We start from the raw sequence: 23,039 nt of genomic DNA on the forward strand, positions 1-23,039 counted from the left end.
CTGCAATTTTTGCTGGGTAAATTAGAAGTTTCGCTACAGAATAATTTTTCACAATCCATCATAGGACTTTTTGGAAAAGTTTGTTCAAAATTTTACCAGTGTTTGTGTGTGCCATATTTATCCTATTTAACCTCACCTGAAAACTGCACTATATCGTCCCAGTTTGCTTTTACTTATTTTCAGTGTTTATGCATTATAAGAAGTAATAACTTATTGAAAATAATAACCATAAATAAAAAATAAAATCTTGGTTAAGTCAAATCATTATATTATACATAGTGGTACTATTCGCTTAACCGCACTCTAATCCATTCAACCGGTACTTAAATTTGATTGCACTGTGTGCTACCAATTCTAATATTCAACGGAAGTAACAACAATAACTTGAAATTGAGTGATCTATAAAAAAGTTATGAAAAAAAATAGATTATTTTCACTCGGGGGCATCCATAATGGGAATTAGAGCAAATAAACAATACTAATAATAAATTATTATCAAATTACCAACAAAAATTGACCATTATTATGAGAAGTATATCAGAATGGACTGACCAACAAGGAGGAAAAATATTAGAATCAATCGAACTCGGGATCAAAAACTTATAAATAGAATATAAATTTCCAAAAATCGGTCTCAAAATCAGAGAAAGCGATCATTTTGCTGTGTTTGGTTTGAGATGTTTGAGAATGGAATATTTTCGTATTGTATACGGTTCTACAAGTATAGTAATTGTACAGGTATGATTGTTGATATATTTAGATATTTGCAGGAGTTTTGTAATAAGCAAATCTAATTTAACTATCGCATGACATAATAGACACATTTAATTTATTTGGTCCAAATTCTCTTTGCAATCTTTCCGAACCAAGCCATCGCATAACTGACTGAATAACTATTTGATAGTTTATTTGAAATAATTATTTATGTATGTAAGCTACTGAAAATAGATGATTATATACTAAAGATGACAGTTAGACAAAACCTCTGGACACAGGGTTTTCGAAATTTGATTTGATCTACCAATTTTTTATTTTTACTTGCGACATTACTTTAAACATTATTGTATGCGTTTTTGTTCTTAGGGAGATAAGTATGAATGTGTCGAGGTCAAAAATCAAAAATGCTAATAAGTCAGTCACATATGTAGAAGACAAAAAATTAGTCTTTGTTGTAACGTTATCAAAACGAACTGAACGGATAGCTAGAGAATCAGTTGGAGTTTCACTGTAGAAAAACTCAAAATTAAAACAATCCACAATATTCATGACCATATCAGTTGAGAAGTATGAGGATCTTGTGATATAAGGATATAAACTGGTGGCTAGTCTTCTGGCAGGCTACTGCTCCGTCAAATATCACCTAAACACAATAGGCATTGCAAAGAATGACAACTGTAGATTCTATTAGCAAACCATAGATATCGTAGAGTATTTAACATGCGAATGTCCTGTCCATTTTATCCAAAGACTTAGATACCTCGAAGGTACAGGGCTAACACCTTGGGAATATGAGAATCGTATTTTGAAGGCAGAGCAATGAGATGCAGAATCTTGTACAAAATATCTTCTACAAATAGGTGCAAAGTTGCTAAAATGCCCAAATAATCTACATGACGGATTTTGGACAGACAATAAGATTTTTGGTAGACTAATGTTCACAAATCAATAACTACTTGTGGAATTAAATCAATTTTTGAGGTGAAAGAACGTCCTTCCAGTTCTTCGTCCCTAACTAATTCATTTTCACATAGTTTAGTTTATAGTTTATACCACTTATAAACAGACCTCGAAGTTACTATAGATAGACTTAAATGTATATTTTTTAACTTGAAATCAAAGTCTGAATTAATACGTTGTTTAAAATCCGTGTTTCGCAATACCATGGGCTATAGTAGCAGATTCACAAGCCAATCAGCTCAAAGGGACAAACTATCAGTGTTGATGTGTCACAGAAAATGAAAATTCTGAAAACTAAAAAAAGTCACAGATCTGAAGTGTTCTGTGCAGTAATCAAAGAATTACTAGGCTTTCTCCAAAAATATTAGTAATATATTAAGCTTTTATGTTTTCATATTCTTTAAAGTGAAAACGTCTAAAAAAGAAATACAAAATGAAATCAAAGTAACTTCTGGTTACAAAATGTTTACAGGGAACTTTCAAAATCCAAGCAAATATAACAAAAAACGTATAAAACACAAATCAAAGTGTTCAATGCTATATTAAAAATATTATTGTTTCAAATCCCAAAACTAGAACGCTACTGAGTTTTGTATATTATAATATTTAGAAGAATCTGTCATAACCACCCAACTTTTATTTGAAATTTTCTTTACTACAGGCAATAACAACTAGGTCATCTATTTTTAGCTGATATATCAATTAATTTTGTGGAAATGTAACTGGAAATCTTTTATTTAAACGAGTGAGAAAATTTATTCAAAATAATACCCACTTAAATTACGAACCTTATTGACTCAAAAAAGTATTCCCACATATATTTGCACGAAAATAAAATTTGATTCACAAATAAATCGATTGATAAAAAAATCTAACAATTTTTTCTAAGTAATAGAATAATTTGCATTGACTGATTGAAAACTAAAAATTGGAAAGTTGAATCTAATTTTCAATAATTTGGCGATCGACAATAAAATATTGGAGCGTCCAAAGAAAATAAATCTATGTATCTCAAACCTTTATAGAACAAAAATAATGAAGCAAGTAAAAAATAATTCAACGAAAATTTCAATTTTCCCACAGATTCACACTATTTCGATCGGAATTTGATTTACGATTTTCACGCACTTTTCGAATGTTTAAATTAAAAAATAACAAAAAAGAAAACACTTTCTAACCGACCGCTATAGTGTTAGGCCGCAGTAAGAAGGAAACTGGCAAAAAACTCGTCCAGTATTTTTAGCGGTGCTTCACTAGATCTATTTCCATATCGCGGGCCGCGAATAGCGGACTCGTAATCATTGACAGCAGCTTCATGTCGACTGCAGAGTTTTATTCGTCTAACGTTGAAAAAAAGAATGTTTATTAGGCCGATAGGCCAGTCCACAAAAAACAATCCGCTCTCCTATGTTTGGGATACAATTAAACGCAACTTGTAGAAGTTATCATCAAATATATTGTTACACATATTGTCTTATGAAATCTATATATTTAGCTACAAAAAAAATCTTGTTTTCGAGGTTATAATAACTTTGTCTTAAATTCTCAATGTGAACGAGTTTTTGATAAGCATTTCCATAATATGTAATATTTTAAGTAAAATAATGCATTTCCGTATGTATATGTGCAATATCTCTCCTGCAAGTGAAACTCTATGATTAGGAAGCAGGAAAAAGTCGTTGGGGACTAGATCTGATAAATGCGGTGGGTGGTTAATAAATTCGAAGTGCAATTTTCTATTCCTTTCTAGTATTTACGATTTGTCTCCAGTTTTTCAACCCACCCTTGCATTGCCTGTTATTCCTAGCATGCCTTAGGTTCTACAAAAATTATGAATTGAAGCAAAAAACCGGTTCAATTTGCTTAAACCTTGTTAATAATGCCTTTATCCGACGGTCTATTTCTATATCGATATATTTAATAGAAAAAATTTTGGTTTTCTGTATTTACTTATCACAAATTTGTGTATATGAGTGAGCATCTAATGAAAATTTTAGAAAGTGATCACTTCTTCATATCACAAAGTGTGAAATTAATTTCTTTGTCTCAATAACTGGTCTATTTATTCGTTTCAAACTTTTGAGCTGTGTAGGTGAAATAAATTACCCACTTCGGTGTTATTATTAAACAATTATGTTTCTAAAATTTTATGCCTACTTTATATTGTAATAGATTTCGTGTGTACAGGTTAAATACATTTGACTTCAACCAATTTTTTATTGCGGTATTTCCATAAATTTTTTATTTTCTCATCTGTACAGCATCTGGCATCTTCAATCAAAAATATAAAGTACGAAACTGGGATATAGTAGACATACCAAAGCAACAGAAAAAATACATGGACCAGGACAGTATTCACTTTAGAAATTTACTTGACAATCGATAGGGCTACGATAATCAATAATGACTCTGTGTCATTACGAGGATGCTTAAACGATGAACAGTAACAACTGCCACTGATGATCGTTACCTGGAACTTGCAGCTCACGAAAATCCTCGTAATACCTGCAGAATACCGGGCAGAAAGCTTTTTGATGCTATATGCTGCAAAGCTGTAAATAATCGTTGAGCGACAAAATTCATATATGAAATCATAGTTAATAAAATTAAGAAGTTTTAACAATCAATAAAAACTCGTATCGAGCCAATGCTATTAATATAATTAATATTTTTCATAATTTCAATTTTCTTAATAAATATAACTTTGAAATTAAAAAAACTATCCTTTGGTGGCCTTATCAATCTTTAGTTCTTGTAGGTTTATAGCCTATTCCTACTTCAATACCTATCCTCATCCTCATCACTTCAGCTCTTTAGTATTCGCCCTATACTCTTAGTTCTACTAAATTTAACCCTTGCTATCTTTACCAGTCTGTCTTTAGATTTATATGCTGGTTCCATTGTTTCTCACCCATTCATTAATTTTATCTACATCATATGATAGTCTGTTGTTTTCCCGTCTAGTAGTAGTGTTGTACCCGAGATTCGTCTGAGAATTTTCTTCTGTTTCTTGTCTTAGGTAAATCATGTCTATTTTTGTGTGTATGTAATAATCTTTGAATCTCTGAAGATCATCTCCATTTTCAGCACATATTATAGCGTCATCTGTATTTTCATTTCTCTGTCGCACCTTCTTTAAAATCTTATCCATTCTTATGTTGTATGCTGCTATGGGTTTTGATTGTTTACCATTAATGCTAAACTGAACTTATCATGTATATATTTTCGATGATCTGGACTTGATATGGATATGGATTGATATGTGAATAACATATTTCAGTATAATACGGTCAAACGCTTTTGTGAGGACAACGAAGTAAAGAAATGATGGCTCCTCATATTCTATAGATTTCTCATCTAGTTGTCGAAGCAGATATTTGTAAATTCTTGTGTAAAATGTGATTGCTTATCTCTGGTATGTTGATTTTGGCTAGCGCTATCTATTAGAGAATTTTTAAAATTCAATATAAAAGTTCTATAACAATCTGTTTCAGGAAACAAGTTAAATTACGTGTTATTATTGGACATTTCTTTAAAAGATTAATCAAATCTTAAAAATTTGATTAGAAAATCTCATCCAAACAAACCCAATACGTTAAAAATGAGGTGTGTTATGTGAATATAGACCCCGCAGTTTCATTATAACAAATGCGACATCAAACCTTAAGAGACTCTCTGTTTCTCTGTCTTTGATTTTTATTTCCAATATCTATTGTTCCCGTAGAATTTGGTTTTAAATTATGGTGGGAAAGTCGGTACTAATGAAAGTAATACAGAATAATCGATAGAAACATCGTTTACGCTCTTTCATACAATGGAAATGTTAAGTTTCATCATTAACTGGAAAATTATGAGAAAGGAAAAGAACATCATTTCTGATGTAGTAGCTTAGTTAAGGAAACGTGAATGTGTAAAAGCTAAATTCAATCAATAAGTTTCTAATTACCTACAAATAATTGAATTGAATCGTATAATGTATTCTCATTGAATGAATAAATAAATATTTACAGTTCCGTACTTCCGAAAAATTAATATGCAACAACTAGATAGTTTCATTTTACCCGAATACGTGATCCCTACTGGAGTGTGTGACTCTCATTACAACTTGATTTGTAGCTTGGTCATTACGCTATTACCGAAGTGAATTAATTAAATTATGGTATAACATCATAGCACGTCCGCTATAAAAACTAAAAATTGTAATAAAAATAACGTTCATTCACGGTCACTTATGGCAAACCTACATTATGTTTGATAAGCATTACGGGGAATATTCAAATACTTTTTTAGACAGAGAAAAAAGTTGAGGTGAAAAGAAAAATTTTCTCAGGGGTACTATTTTGAACGGAAAAGGGTATTGAGATTTTTTTAACCCCTTTTTTATTTGCAATCTGTAAAATTTTACAATTAGCAAATGGCTTAAAACAATATAAACTGTCTTGTAGAAGAATCACCCAGTGACAATTTCCAAAAAAAATCGATTGATTGATGGATAACCACACAGAACATCACTATGACACTAAAATCTGTCTCACAGGTCACACGGAAGGTGCCTTCTAAGCCTTCGCTGCGTGGGAGGCCTCATTAGAGGTTGAGCCAATGTTAGTATAGGTTTCCTTGCGGTAAGAATATTTTTGGGGGAAGATATTTCTTCTTTAACTGACTTAATTTGAAGATCACAAGCGATAATGCTGTTGAGAACATATCAAGGAGTGTTTACAATAAATCTTTTGTACTTTTGATTGAAATCTTTCTAGAATTGCTATACTTGAGTTTGATGCAGTACCCCAAATAGCTGAATAACATAACTCCAGATGGGTTTTAGTACTATAGACTTTGTATATTAGCAGCTGGTTGTCGATTATTAGTTGAGATTTTCGACCTATTAACCAGTACAGCTGGCTGAGCTTTAGACCTAATTGTTTTCTCTTAGTTATTATGTGTGTGCTCCAGGTTAGTCGTCAGTCCAGATGGACTCCAAAGTTTTTTGCAGTTTCTTTTTGCCGCGGAAGATGCCCGTTTAGTATTAGAGTGGGGCAGGTTCCTCTCCGTTGAGTGTGGGTAACATGCACAGATTTATTTTCATTTACTTTTATTGTCAAGGAAATAGCGTCCAAATTTGCCTGCAATATATGAGAGGCCATAGCTGGGTCCTGTTGAGATGCTAGCGCTGCAGTGTCATCTGCATATATTACGGTAGTTACATTGTTGTGTGCGGTAATATCAGCTATGTGCATAAGATAGAGGATAGGGCCAAGTGCACTTCTTGGATTTTGAATTGAAGTTTCTGTTTTGCAGGTAGGATTTTAGGTTTTGGGAAAGTGTAGGAGGTTCTTCCTGATTTTGTATAGTAGTCCATCGTGCTGCCAGACCTTGTCGAATACCTGAGCGATATCTAAAAAGGCCGTCGAACAGTATTCTTTATCCTCGAAAGGTGGGTACACTTTTTGTGCATGTTGTTCTATTATCTCAATCAATAGTTTTTCTAGAAATTTTGACATAACAGGCAATAGACTTATTGGTCTGTGAGGAGTAGTGTCTTCAAGGGGTTTCTCTGGCTTAGGGATTAGTATAATTTGGGCTACTTTCCACAAAATTGGAAAATAACCTGTTCTTAATATTGCAATAAGATTTAAAGTCACGTTTTCTAATTTTTAGTTGACAGGATATTCCAAACTAACAAAAAAGCAGAATGTATTAAATTTGTTTCTCAACCGTTACCAGTTACTAACTCTGTTATAATTTTTATTGCAAAGAAGTAGAACTTTTTTAAACACTCCTCGTAATTTATCCTTCTGATTTAATTTTTGTATAAATTTCTAAAAATTGCAGATGATCTCAACTGTACGGTAAAAATGATGTAATATAGTTTAGAAATAGTATGATAGTAGTTATCTCGATATGAGTGGGCATTGTATTAGCCAATGTATGTAATTTATAGGCTAATTCAATTCAAAACTCTATTGTTAGAAAAAAGAATGGTTATTTTAATATACAGAGTATTCATTTTAAACCAAAAATTAAAATAGTTTGGTTAGGTTAGGTAAGCAAACCACAGATTTATCAAATAGCATTCCATTCATATTTAGCATTAAGTTTTCTTCTCTCTTGAATATATTTTAGTCTGAGTACAAGATTAAGAAGTACAGAGAGAGAACACTATAAACTGTTAAAGTAGAATTGAATATTTCATCAACAAGAACGCGGAATTATTAGTTAAAACATACTATATATTGTAAACCTTAATTTTGTTTTTTTAAAAGCTGTCTGAAAAGTCTAATAAATTTAATGCTATATATCTAAAAAGTTTCATCGCAAAAAAATTAGCTTAATTGTGAAATGAGGCACTGCATCTACTTTTTGCATGATGAGTTCACCAAATGCCATTCTGCGATTATAATCATCTTCAAATATATCATTTACAGCCTCCACTTTTGGGACTTTTGAGACTGCTTAGATCATAGCGAAAGAAAACTCAAGAAAAACAAATTATTTATGTAATGTTCATTTTTCAAAGTACTGGTTCTCAAATGTTTCTCTAATCTGTCACAACATTTATGAAGCAATTCAACAATATTCCAATAACAATTTTTTATCGAAGTTCTTGAAGATTTTTAGCTAGTTAAGCATAAACTTATATAAGAACACCACAGAAAAATCGACGAGAGTTCTTCTTCGATATCGCTGTGATATGGTCGAACATTGAGGTTAGCTCGCAGTCAGTCACACTGTGGCTATAAGCTAAATAATATTGCAATTCTCGAAAACCGGACTTCATTCTTGGAACTATAAATCGTTTTGAATTTAGTGTATTGAGGATAATCAGTTTTGTTCCAATATTTTGGGAAAGTTTTATATAGTCAAGAGACACGTACCTTACTTCATTTTCTTGATAGAGCAGTTTTTTCTTTAGATAGTCGTTTTTAAGGAGCAGGAGTCGAATTACGTCAACACTGAAGGTGCAGAAATAAAGTATGAATATTCGTATGAATTCCTATTATGATAACAGTTATGTGTGGATTCTTTCCCGTTTCAAAATCTCGCGAGGCGCCTCCTAGAAACTTTCGAAACTTGACGAGTGCAGGAGGCATAAGTGCTAATCATCCACACTCTCGTATAGCCTTGAGGAGATTCTGGAGCAGGCTTAGCTGAGCACTGAGCACTGCACATTTTCCACTCTCTACTGTTTGTATTTTTGTTTGACAAAACTTATATAGATTTTCATTATTCAGAATATATAATTGATATATATATATATATATATATATATATATATATATATATATATATATATATATATATATATATATATATACAGTGCTTTTCAGATAAAAGTATCCACCTTTAATAACTTTTGTAATACTGGTATTTAGAAAAAATCCAAAAACACGTCAATTTATGTTGGAAGGGGCAAGCATTATGGCTTATTTAAACTTACTGGAAAAGCCACCCCCTCACCCCTAGCAGCATCCCCTTTATTTTTTTAAATTACTTTTCATATTTTTTATGTAAAATTTGGATACTCCTCTTTGAGCTATTTTCAAAAATGTATAATACTTGTAGGTTAAAGTGGTTAGTTTATGAGATAAACAATTTTTCTTTTAAGAGAACAAATTTTACTTATTATTTACTTTCACCTTATTTGCCTGTACTAAAATGGGTTGTACAACAGTTCAAACTCTTTAATCTTTTTAACTGTGCTATTTATTATGAAGTTACAATAAGTGTTCAAAATGAGTACCATTCACTTCCATACAATGGTATAATCTATTTTGAAATGCCTCTCTGACATTGCTTAATACGGTTGGATTTAATTGTCGACATTCATTTTCTATCCTCTCTCGTAAATCATCCAGAGATTCTGGTTGGGTAGCATAAACTTTTGTTTTTAAATACCCCCATAAAAAGAAGTCTAGGGGTGTTAAATCCGGTGACCTAGGTGGCCACTTCATCATCTGCCCCCTTCTACCTATCCAACGAGCAGGGAATGTTTCGTTTAAAAATTGTCGGACAGGCATAGCATAGTGTGGGGGAGCTCCGTCTTGTTGAAATACCAGTAAATCTTCGGAAAGGTTATCATCATTTTTTATTATTGTTGTAATACGTGGGTCAACCCCTTCCCTGAGTAACTCAAGATATGATTCACCATTTAAATTTCCGTTGATGAAGAAAGGTCCGACAATGTGGTCACCTAGGATACCACACCAAACGTTTAACTTTTGGGGATGTTGTGTATGGAATTCACGCATAATATGTGGATCACTTTCAGCCCAATATCTATTATTATGCCTACTTACTAAGCCATTTAATGACCATGAGCATTCATCAGAAAAGCAAATATTGTTTAACAATTGTGGATTGTTATTGATAATTTGCGTCATTGATTCGCAAAACTCTAGACGACGATCAAAATTATCTTCATTCAACTCGTGCACCAACTTAACTTTGTATGGGTGGTACTTGAATTTATGTAGAACTCGGAAAATTGTAGAAGATGAAACACCGATCGCTCTACTTATTGTTGACAACGATTGGGGTTGCTGAGCCTCTAAGCTGACTTGCCCTAAAATTGCCACTTGGATTGCTTCGTTATTTACGAGTCCCTCTCGCTTATGCACTTTATTGCAAACAGACCCTGTTGTGGTAAATTTCTCCATCAGTTGAATTACATACTTATGAGTTGCACGTCTTCCGTCATGTAATTCGTTAAATATTCTAGCAGCAGCTCTTGCACAATTATTATTTTGGTAGTATAAACCTACAATTTCAATTCTTTCTTGCAAAGAGTAAACCATTTCAGAGAAACAAAATAAATAATGTATCAAATTACACTATCAATAGTGACTACAAATTCTAGTTGACAATGTCAAACTTCAATAAAAAATAGAGTTTTTTGTTGTTTGGATTTTTTAAGTAGAATAAATAGCACAGTTAAAAAGATTAAAGAGTTTGAACTGTTGTACAACCCATTTTAGTACAGGCAAATAAGGTGAAAGTAAATAATAAGTAAAATTTGTGCTCTTAAAAGAAAAATTGTTCATCTCATAAACTAACCACTTTAACCTACAAGTATTATACATTTTTGAAATCAGCTCAAAGAGGAGTATCCAAATTTTACATAAAAAATATGAAAAGTAATTTAAAAAAATAAAGGGGATGCTGCTAGGGGTGAGGGGGTGGCTTTTCCAGTAAGTTTAAATAAGCCATAATGCTTGCCCCTTCCAACATAAATTGACGTATTTTTGGATTTTTTCTAAATACCAGTATTACAAAAGTTATTAAAGGTGGATACTTTTATCTGAAAAGCACAGTATATTTAGGAAAGAACAAAGCTAAATTAATTTTATTGATATGAATAGAAAGTTTTAATATATTTGCTGAAACATTCCGCGATTTATCTATGAACGTACTGCACATAAAATTTGCATATCTGCTCTAAATTAACCGTAGTTCATCTTGTACGATGATCAGTCGTGTTAAAATTTGAGTAATGATCACAATTCGTCTAAATCTGTTCATTATATCTGTTGAATGCGGATATGTGAACTGCATCTCTGCTATGCAACATAATATTTAGAACAAGCATAGATCATAAATTTAGTCGAGGAGCATGAACATTGTAGTTGTAGGTAAAATTTAATAAATAAGACATTTTTCATTATAAATATGAAAAGTAATAAACTATTTTCAACTATTAACGACTGATTTTATGTTTACCATACAATGAATATGAAATTTTCGAAAAATGATAGTTTATTAAATAAAAAGAGAAGAATTTGACATGTTTACTTTCTATAAAGTTTATACTATTATTCTTACGAACATAGATGGATCACATTTATTGTAGAAATTTTCCATCAATTCAACACAAAATAGGTTGAAACTACTTTCCCACGTTCTCATGTTTGACCAAAATAAAAAAATCTTGATACTCTGAATATAGTCTTTAGAAGAACTTTTTTTGCTTTCTTTCCATATTCATATAAATAAAAATGTTTAGTACTCAGAATTCCTCTCTTCTAAATTTAATTTTTCTATTTATGTTTGAAATGAATATAATCATAACATATTTGTTTATACATAATTTACACAAAGTGTAGTTTTGTGATTTTCCCTGTTTATTATTGAAGAAAGTACTGGATGTGTTAATAGCTTCACATTTTCATTTTATTTTTACTATTACTAATAAAAATACTCATCTCCCGTTATAATATATCAAAATGCCGAAAAAAACACTTTGAATCGTTAGGTAGCCTGGAAAAGTTCAAAGATACTTCAGCCATATCCCAGAGCCTATTAATAATTCTCTGGTTGTTTAATTTTTGATTTGTGAATATGTCTTCCGGAATTTATTATGGGAATCGAAAGTAAGATGTACTTTTAGATCATGGGCTAAATTAATCTGAGTTTGTTCAGAGATTTCAGATATATGCGTTAATATGAGTTATTTGGATCCAAAAATTTTAATCCAAAAAGCGAATGAATGAATACTTTTCGTAAAATACAGAATGTTTTGTCGTTGAATGGTGATAAAATATCTAATTTGGGCTCAAGAGAATTGTAGTTTCAATTTTTTGCAATAAATATGTAGTGGAAATTGAATTGGACTTCATACTTGAACACAAGGCATTAGATAATACAGACCTACTTAATACCAACTTTGGTCGATAAATAAATAAAACGATTAACATCAAAATAATCTTGCATCATTAGAGTGAATTCTATATCTATATTGCATCGCTTGTTTCAAAAACTGGAAAGAATCCTAATAAGTAATGTTTCTCTTGAGGAAAATAAGAGTAGCAATCCAGCTTCTTATTTGCGTAGACGTACAGCTTTTCGTAAACATAAAATTTAATGATAGCTCGACACTCAGTTTTTTACACTTTCAAAAAAATATTTAAAGTGACTCATTCATAAGAATGTCAAATAGAAAGCTAGCGTCAAAAATGGCTAGAATTTCAACGCATGTGCAAACATAATTCCCAAATGCTGACATCTTAAGATTGAGTCATTTACAACTATGAAGTGCGAGAGCGGATTCCGCTGTAAAGTGCAAAGTGGTATATCGTTTAAAAGGCCTATTTATTTTCTATTCAAAAATGTCATTATTTCCAAGTTTATAGCAGCATTGAAGATGAAATGAAATAAAATCATATGATTACCAAAATTTACTGTAATATACTAATTGGTATTCACATTATTTTGCTTACAACGCTTTGTAATTATAAGTTGTCAGTATTAAAACTTCAATTCAAAATACGTTAACAATTCTGAAAAATAGTTGGATTATCTGAAATGTATAAAATAACAGTTTTAGCTGGTTGCAGAGATAAATCCCGAACGCAACAGAAATTAATTGGCCTATTTAAGGAGAAAATTTCTGATTTACTACTCATATTCCAAAGAAGTAAAAGGAAGAAGCAGCTTCGCGAATTTGGTCATGTGAGGCAAATAAAACAAATAGCTGTCAAGACTGTCTTGAAATCAAATTAGATGCGATACTAAGGTTTAATGAAAACCCACATTCATTGAATAGACTACAATGAATGTTAGCCATACATCGACAGCATATTAAAAGTAAATAGAATGCAAATTTATGAACTGGCAGCTACTCAGGAGATCATGTAAGACGATTTTCATAAAACTTATATTTGTGAACGAATGGAGGAGAATATTATCCAATTAGGAGACGTTATGTTTTCTGATAAGTGCAATTTTTCACTTAATGATCCTCAATTAATGACACGCATTACCCTTAAATGGGACCATTGAAGAATGTCAATTAATAATTTTGATTCAACGTGTTCCAGTATTTAAAAATATGTAAAGTAATAGAGATAGGAATTCATTTCAATGCGGCTTTTACACACTGTATATAAGTATGGACTACAAAAACTGTTGCAATTTCATTTAAATGTATGATATAAGTTATTAAAGCAACAGATTAGAAAAAAACTTTTTTACTTACTTCAAATTGAATGTTATCATTCATAATCGCTATCTTGGAATCATTATCAAAATACCAAAATCGGCGTGATGATTTTCCCGGAAATATTCAGTCTCCACAGTAGGGAAGTAGTTTAAAAACTAACATCTTGGACCGAAACTAACGTCCGCGCTCTAACCAATGCTACAACGTGAACCGTCTCCGGTGCAATGCGTCTGAAGCTAAACTAACTGCAGTGATTAACCAGTTTTGGCACAGTCTCACGTTACAATAACCGAATAAAAATTTGACAAACTAACATTAGACTGTGATCTATTTATGTTAGAATTACTGAAAATATATTTCATATGGCACCGATATATATTGTAAGTTGCCAGTTAGCTTTTATTGGTTGTTCCTCCTTCCAAACCACGCCTTTATACAAGAATCAAGGACAGCTAAGGATAATCAATGTCTGAGGAAATTCAACAGCTGTTTTTCGACGATTTGCGCTAGAAAGGATGGAATTTCGTTAGAGCGTGGGAAGTAAGGTGCGTCACGGCTGTTATGTCCCATTTGATGGATGAAAATATATAACCCACGCACATGTCTTAGGAAAAACCTTTTTCAAACTTCAAATTAATAGAGCTAAGGAATAAAGATTGTTCAGAAACAATTTTAAGTCCGTTATTTGTTTCAAGTTTGACTTGACTCGACATTCATTAACTTCGTCATTAACTTCGAAAGACTTCTCAACTTGCTTGATCTTAGTGGAGCAGTTGCGATTATATTGTTTGCAGTCGGAGAGTATGTGTTTGACAGTTATTACAGTTATAGCAAATTGATATATTTCCCAAAAATAAGTCTTCTGTTTTTCTCAGCTTCTCTCCTATGACAAATAGTGACTCATCCATCACGAGTAAAGGCAGTAAATGTTTTGGACTACCGTAAACTTACCATAGTACGAATATTTATGATTTTTTATAATTAAACGTGAACTTGTGACAATAACTGCACTTAAGCTGTTATTTATTAATGCACTAACTTTTACCCGCGGCTTCGCTCGCATCGAATCCATTAAATAAGTATCAGAAATCACTATTATAGAAAAGAACGAACTCTGTAACTTTAAGTGTTAAAAAACTCAAAAGAAAGAGGGTGCTTCGGCGAGTGTTCTTAAACCAAAACGAAGTATCTATCTTGAATAGAACCTGAGATATTGAGGATAGAACGCGTGTATGTGAAAAACTCCCATAAGTAATATACAGGGGGAAATCGCATTTGAGTATAACTTGAGAATGGTGAAAATTAGATGAAATCCGATGGTTGATGGCTGATCTGTGCATCAATACCTTTCATTGAAAAAAAAAATAAAGCAAATCGGTTGAGTAGAACGCCTGATCGGACTCGGAATGGAAATCATCAATTTTTTTAATATTTCTAAATCCAAATTAGTTTATAGACATGATTTGTTTAAGATGCATGGTGAGATATTGAGCCGTAAAAGTGTCCCTAGGTAACTTTGGTACGCTTATTTTTCATATGAATATAACATTAAAGGCTTTTGTCCCGAATATAGACATTGCATTCAATTTTTGAAATATTTTTTGTCATGCTTTAGATTCAGAATAAACGGAAAAAAGCACCTGAAGATTTAATCACAATTATTTTAAAACAATTTTGCTACTAAAGCTTTTAAAAGACTCGGAAAGGTATCGTTTGGTATCCCACTAAATAGGAAATTGCCAAATTTCAGACAATTCAGTGCCAGAACTTTTCAGATTAGAAATTTTCACAAATTGAAAAGTGAAGAAAGTAATATCTAATTCACAAAGATAAAGGAAAATACGAGTTCATGATTTAAGATTACGTCGTTGTAGTCAGCTTAAGAGGTATAGATAATAAAAGAAAAAGATTTTTTTTAGAATTTGGTAAATTTCTGAGTTTTTGAAATTCTTAGCCGTTATGAAAAAATAGACTAAAATTGAGAGTATTAGTAGATAATGATGAAGCATATAAAAGGAAAAAGTAATGTCGTCCCAAGAAGAGGAATGGCTCATTAGTTTATATAAACTAGCAGCAATAAAAGTGAAGTGAATAAAATTTAATACACCTATATTAGATTTGGGAACTGGGGACGAACAATCATAGAAAAGCTTGAAGCGGATGAAACAAATCTGACTCTTTAGTGAACAATGTGGTAACAACTATATTTCATGCTACATTTATGTGAAAGTTCTACTAGATAATAAATTATTTGAAATAGCATTTCTAGATTTTGCAAAGCACCATGAAGATCGATGCTCTGATGATTATTAATGGCTGAAGTAATTGAGATTGATCAGAGAGATTCAAGCGCTATACTAAATGAATTTACTTGTGGCATCATGATGAGTATTCCAAATAATATTCCGAGGACCTCAGATAGAGAATTGGACAGTTTCTCAAGAAAAATATCATTAGAACCGGAGGCAAATTTCGGTGAATTAAGATTTAAAAAATCAAACGGGATATCATGTATCGTCAACTTGATAGTGTAGAATGGTTAAATATCTGGACACTACTTCCTGTGAACGATTTGAGATTTGAAATTTTATTCTTTATATCTCTCAGTTCTAGCCTAACCTCAATGAACAACTGAGAGTCGTTGAGTTTTTAGGTTTTTCTGTTCATTATTTAATTAGTAAATATTTTTCCATTGCAAAAATACTTAATAAAGAACTGAAAATAAGCCGTAATTAATATGTTTTTCCATTTTCCTGTAGAGAAATTGATCCGGCAGATTATTTTAAATGGATTAACCGAATCGTTCAGTGACACTAATAAAGTCGATTAAGTCCTTGTAACATATATATTCTTGCATACAACAAAGTAAATTGTATGAGAAAATTGACTCTTACTAGGAAGAATTAAATAACCACCTTTGACGTGGTAAATATGTTCAATTGCTGTTCATATCTGGAAACATTCCTTTTTACAAATTTTAGCTAATGTTTTACCCTTCCATATTTGAAAAAATCATAAGTATGTTTAAATCAGTATCTTGATTAGGAACAGAAAACTATGTCTTCATTATTTGTTTCTCAAAGTTATTTCAGACAAGGATTATAAACCGCTCTTCGCCTTTTCGTGCTTGAAAACTACTACATACTACATCTTTAAGGCAGCTTGACATGATGCAATACAACGTGCAATGCAATGCAAAGCGCAATATTTCGTGATAAAAAGCATTCGCAGATGAAGTACATCTGATTGTTTCATGCAAGATTTCGCACTTGCAGCATCATCGGATTGGTACCATTTTCTTATTGCTAGCAAAATGCAATTCTAGACAGAAACCTAGTTACTTTTGGCTTAACAATCAACCTATCCATTAGGCTACAAAACCAAGGCAGCAGTATATATTAAGATAGTGTTCCTCTGACCACTTTTTCACTTCGTTACTTACTTACTTACTTTCGTTCCTCATTTTTAAACTGGTCACAAAATATTGGATCAAATTTTAGGTAAGATATTTGTTTAACACACTTATTGAATTTTTGTAAGTGACAGCCAGGATGCAATATTCGCCTACTCAATATTTTGAAATTGCATGCAATTTCTTGTACGTTGTCTTGCACCATGTCAAGTGGCCTTTAAAGCATCTTCGACTGCTTCTGGCTGATTAATTTTATTATTTCTTTGTTAAATACAGAGTTTATTATGTCTTTTATGATGAAAGTTTGCATCAATGATCATAATTAAGGAGACAATGTGAATTTGACCAATTAGATATGGAGTATTTTCTAGTTTTAATAATTAGTTCAACTGTGTAATCATAGCAGTCTTATAAAAATAATAGTAGATCGTTTTCACGGAAAAAGTTAACTATTTACGATCTTAAAATAGTATCATTATACTTTTACTATGTACAGTCAGCATTGATTACTAAATATTGATCCAAATTTATCATTATCACGTTTTAATTAATTTTGCCTCAGCTGAATCGACTATGTTACTAGAAAGCTCTATCAGTAAATTACAAGCTAACACCCTAACGATCCATTACTAGTATTGCAAAAAACATAATAAACATTATCTATATCTAAAGGGTCTGACAAAAAAGTAGGTCATGAATTGAACCACATATATTATGGGTTCAAAAATGACTAGATTGAATAACCTAACTTACCTAAATGTGAATTGGAAAGTTTAAAACAAAAGTCAATTTTCCCATATTTCCTGTAGTACTATATTCTCATGATACAAAAAGGTTTATAGCTTCCTCATTTTAAAAATTGATTTCAGATATGAAAACAACAAAATCTATACACCCCATAAAATTCTTAGTAGTCCCCAACAATTTCGTATTCGTTATCAATCAAAATTTTGACACCATTTTTATTTTTTTATAAGCAAACACAAGAGGGTGAACCTTTCTAACCTCAAGTAATTCGAGTGTTGCCTGCCCTATGGAGATGCCTGTGGATATTGATCTTGAGCTTCTGTAGGTTGTAGTGCTTGGGAAAGTTGTGCTTTGGTAGCTGATTCCACAGACTTGCTCATTTCCAAAGAAATGAGTCCCGATAAATTGATTTTCTAGGCGTCTGCAGGTAATCTCGGTGTTTGAGTAGGTCTTACAAAAACTGCTCTATGCGGGAACAGAGTCAGGTCCTCTCTTCTTTGCTCTAAACTGTCCAATTTTCTAGTCAACTCTGGATCGCCTATAAGTCGAACTACTCTCTTCTGTATTGAGGCGAGCATTTCCAGGGTATGCTTGGCAGCCAAGCTCCAAATGTGCGAGCAATATTCCAAAGATGGAAGATTCTGTTGAGGATTAGAAGCTGCCCAAATCCTGAGCTGCAGTGCCAACCTTCTTTGTAAAAATAGCACCCTAGGTCTTTGCTGCATTAAACTCAATCAGATTGATTTCACCCCATTGATTTAATTTGAGGGTTCCATCATTCCAGATGGAACTTGGATTCATCACTACACTTCTGGAATCAAAAAACAGTCAAGACAGTAAATAGCAAAGGGCGAACCTGCTTCAAAAAAAGCAAAGAAGTTTCATAGCTCGGAAAGTGTTGTCGACTATTTTTGGGATAGTTATCTTTTTGTGTTCATCGATAAGGTGGGAAGAGATATTGCAAGAAAGTACCGCATTTGACGGAAAAAATGTTAATAAATTCCCGATAAGTTTTTTCGTTTTTATAAGGAAACAGCCGAGTCCTTCCTCTGTAACAGAGAGGGTGTACATCGTGATAGGCTACGGAATTAGCATTTACTATTCTTGGTAACCAGGAGAGGTAAGCTCTATAGGCTCCAGAAAAGCTCACTCTTCAAATCGCTACTACCTGACGTGAATAATAAGTGGATTATTCGGACCAAAGAGATGCTTCCAGAAGAAAAACAACCTCGATCAAATCTGACGTTTTTGAAAATTTACGCAAAATGTAAGAAAAAGATGCAATAAACTAATTGTTCAATGGATGTATTTTAGACAATATGTCCTTCAATTTATGAACCACATACTTGTTACACCCTGTGTATTGTATTTACACTTCGAGGTATAAATGCTTTGGATAACATAAAACGCAAGTATCTCAATTAACCTTGCGACCTATTCGCATACCTCCAATTCTTCACTAATTAAACTCCGGATAAAGTTGGGCGTTACGTCGTTAGGTAGGCCAGTTGGATGTAAAAATAGGTCATGAGTTAATTGTGATTTATTAAAAATAATTACCGAGCATTATTTATGTCACTTTTATTTTCAGATGGCAGTGAAATGGTATATCATTGTTATTTTTAATAGTTTCAAGAATGGCATTAATAAAAAATAAAATAAAAGTTGTCCTTTCACGCATGGTGGTATTATTCGTTTCTTTATGATCCTGAAGATGCTTTGTGTGGTATTATTATCCATCCATCAGCATTACTATTGTCTATAGGAAATAAAATCATAAATGTTATGCAGTTAGGTTGTTAAAATGCTATTGAAATAACAGCGGCGTGTATATTTCAAAAAATCGTTTTAAGTGGGTTAATTTTTATAATAATTTATTTTTAAATGTATTTAAATTGCTTGATTGGAAAGTATATAAGTAATAGATGCTTCAAATTCATAATGCCATTTCTAAATATATATATATATATATATATATATATATATATATATATATATATATATATATATATATATATAGCTTTAACCTAACCTCAATTTCTATCTGATTTCTTGTGTAAATATTTAGAATCTTGTAAATATCCATTTTACACAATACAACCACTAAGAATATGCCGATTTTTTAAGTACAAACTAATTTCGTCCATCGTTTAAATAGAGACTGTAAGTTTATGCACTTTTAAGTTTGTTTAAGTGAAATCATAATAACAAAAAAGTATTTGCAATGAGTAATGAAATAAATAAATTTATCCAGAATTAATTTTATTAAAAAATATCTGTTATGTTTCATCTTCATTCACCTTTAGGCCTCAATTAGCCATAATGTTTTTTATAATAGATCTTTTCTCCAGCGTATTAATGGTATAGGAGACTTCAGATCTAAAGCCCTTGAACTTAATTGCGGATCTTAAAAATTATGTAGAATAAATAAATATATTCTAAATTAGACTTCACCATAATATATATAGATAAATCGTGAAACCAGAACCAGGTAATGTAATCAAACACATCAAAAGGAAAATTCACTAACTACAACAGCCTTTAAAGAAATTTACTAGTTCTCATCGATGATTCCCGTATTACCTAGGTGAATCTCGAACTCAAATTGTCCGCTCATCGGTTTCTCATGCGGTTTCAGCAATTTCTTTTTATTTTATGAACGAGAGCAAATCAAAATCAACACTTAAGAATTCACCCCAACTCCATCCCTGTCCAATTTCCACCATGATTTTGAATATTATGGAAGTATCTGACAACGATGGAGCATTGATGAGTGGCAGAAGGCAACAGGACATCTAATAAACACAATTTGGAAACATCATTTCAAAACAAATTAGGAACAATACACAATTACATCTGCCTTTCTATAACCAAGTTAACCAAAGTTTACCTTCAGTCTCTGAAGACTTTTAACATACCTTGATGTCGAAACGACAAAAATACAGTGTAATTATGAGTGTTAGTGTAGTGTAAGTGTTCAGTATGAATATTACCAACGGTTCCAGAAAATTCCAATATAGTTAACTGCCATGAAAATCGTTAAATCTATGTTTGGAGTAAACTTATAATCCTCACCTTTACAAATGCTACTATTGTCCGCCGAAATGACAATACAAAAAAAGAGAAATCTGCCACTTTTCTAGAAGGAAACGAGATTTCGAACAATTTGCGAGTTGCCTTACATGTGATGGAATTTAGTCGATTTATTTCACAATTTAAATACTCTGAACCTGCAACTCCAAGGAGCATTCATGCATATGTGATTTGATTAAGTTAGATTGTAGAAAGTTATGGAACAGAAATGTGAAAAAAATAGACATATTTGAAAATTTTAATCAATATGTCAAAAGATGAAAGATGAAAGACCGGTAGCATCAACGACTAAATCAAATAAGAGTTAGTGATAAACCTTGCTTTGAATTTTGATGAGACTATTTCCTTCGAAAAATTTGAGCCAACCAAAAAGCTGTAATATTTTATGTTTACCTAGCAACGATCAAATTTCAGCGATAATACTGCACTAGTGCAAATTATCGATAATTTGCACTAGTGCCAAATTTTCGTCTAGGATTAATAAACATCATTTGGTTTTAATTTTATATTTTAAGAAAAGGAACGATTATTGTTTATTTTAAATTAAATTTTTCTCAGGAAATAGTCTGCCAAAATGCCCTCTCGTGCATGTCAAATTGTCTCATAGTTTCCTCTCGTGCGCATTCGCGCACTCGAAAAAATTAAATTATCGACAATTTGACATGCACTCGGGACATTAATATTGACTATTTCCTTCGAAAACTTTAAGCCAACCAAAAAGCTGTAATATTTTATGTTTACCTAGCAACGATCAAATTTCAGCGATAATACCGCACTAGTGCAAATTATCGATAATTTGCACTAGTGCCAAATTTTCTTCTAGGATTAATAAACATCATTTGGTTTTAATTTTATATTTTAAGAAAAGGAACAATTATTGTTTATTTTAAATTAAATTTTTCTCAGGAAATAGTCTGCCAAAATGCCCTCTCGTGCATGTCAAATTGTCTCATAATTTCCTCTCGTGCGCATTCGCGCACTCGAGAAAATTAAATTATCGACAATTTGACATGCACTCGGGACATTAATATTGAATATTTATTTTTATAACTTTTTGAACGCCTACCTTTGCGAAGTCAAATTTTCTGTTCTAAAGATTGAATACAGATAGTTATTGAAGTTATTTCTGATTTAGTATCATAAATTTTATTTCAAATTTGACTGATACAATAGTAATTATTCGTTTTATTTTTCTGATATAATAGCACTCCTTACATACAGTTATGCGTAATAGGTCGAGAAACGTTGTTAATCCTACCCCATGTTCCTACTTCTAGCACATTTCTTCCATAAACTGAATAATACATCGAACAGAAATTCTGCAGTACACAAATTTTCGACTTTTTTGGAAGGTTGCCTAATGTATCCAATTCAAGACACGAATTTCAATAAAAAGAACTGAAAATAGTCGGAGAAGCAAAAACAAACGAAAAAGCTTTTTTTGGCACATTTCTCTTTGTGAAAATTGTTTTTGGCAAACTTCCTACATCTCAACCAGCATAAACAAATTTTGAAAAATAGAAAAGAATTAATCAGGTCACAAAAATATGTATTGTCATGTAAATGACGGAAAGTATATTGTGATACACAAAAAAGCATTTCTTCTAATGTTCATATTTGTTTAAAAAATCATTATGAAACAAAAAACAATTGAATTTATATATCCTTTCTTCTCGTCTATTTACTGTTATAATTTTTATCCCAACTAATGAAAAAAATAGTTTTACTACTTTGAATTACTTTGTGAACCTGTGAAAAATATGATTTGTTCATAGTCTGCTGCTCTATTGATGTTAACATTATAAAAAATCATTATTCAATCTAACTACAGTACTCTACTAAACTAAAGATCTTTTTCTGCGACTTTCCGCCTTATAAGGTAATAAATTTTCCAATATAAATGCATTGCATTTACATATTAACATTTCACCGTAATATCTAGCCAATAAGGTTGCTTATCGTTAAATTTTATTAAAAAAATTATTAAAAGATTCACACACATCAGGTATCGATCACTGCTATAAATTGATGCGTATACTATGGCCATCTATTAGAGAAATTGGTGTATTCACTAGTATGGCCATCTGTTAGAATAAAGCTGCACTAAAAATAAATCGATTTCTCTATAGGCGATAAAGTGTTATTACTGCTATAATTTAGATGACACTATGAATC

The 23,039-nt window shown here is 31.7% G+C and overlaps 1 protein-coding gene across 8 annotated transcripts in view; it reads right to left on the minus strand.

The window, feature by feature from the left end:
- Positions 1-23,039, minus strand: part of LOC130441938 (uncharacterized) — a 247,460-nt gene that overhangs the window by 219,574 nt on the left and 4,847 nt on the right. For 3 of the 8 annotated variants that reach the window (XM_056775831.1, XM_056775833.1, XM_056775832.1), the window contains exon 1: positions 2,695-3,001. The exons of 1 other annotated variant lie outside the window; for it this stretch is intronic. The gene's annotated coding sequence lies outside the window, so the exon portion shown is untranslated. Of the gene's footprint in view, positions 1-2,694; positions 3,002-23,039 lie in introns of those variants that run through there. 4 more of the 8 variants (XM_056775838.1, XM_056775830.1, XM_056775837.1 and 1 more) reach the window with 2 other exon arrangements.

This window comes from Diorhabda sublineata, chromosome 3 (assembly GCF_026230105.1).
Source record: "Diorhabda sublineata isolate icDioSubl1.1 chromosome 3, icDioSubl1.1, whole genome shotgun sequence".
NCBI classification, from domain to species: domain Eukaryota; kingdom Metazoa; phylum Arthropoda; class Insecta; order Coleoptera; family Chrysomelidae; genus Diorhabda; species Diorhabda sublineata.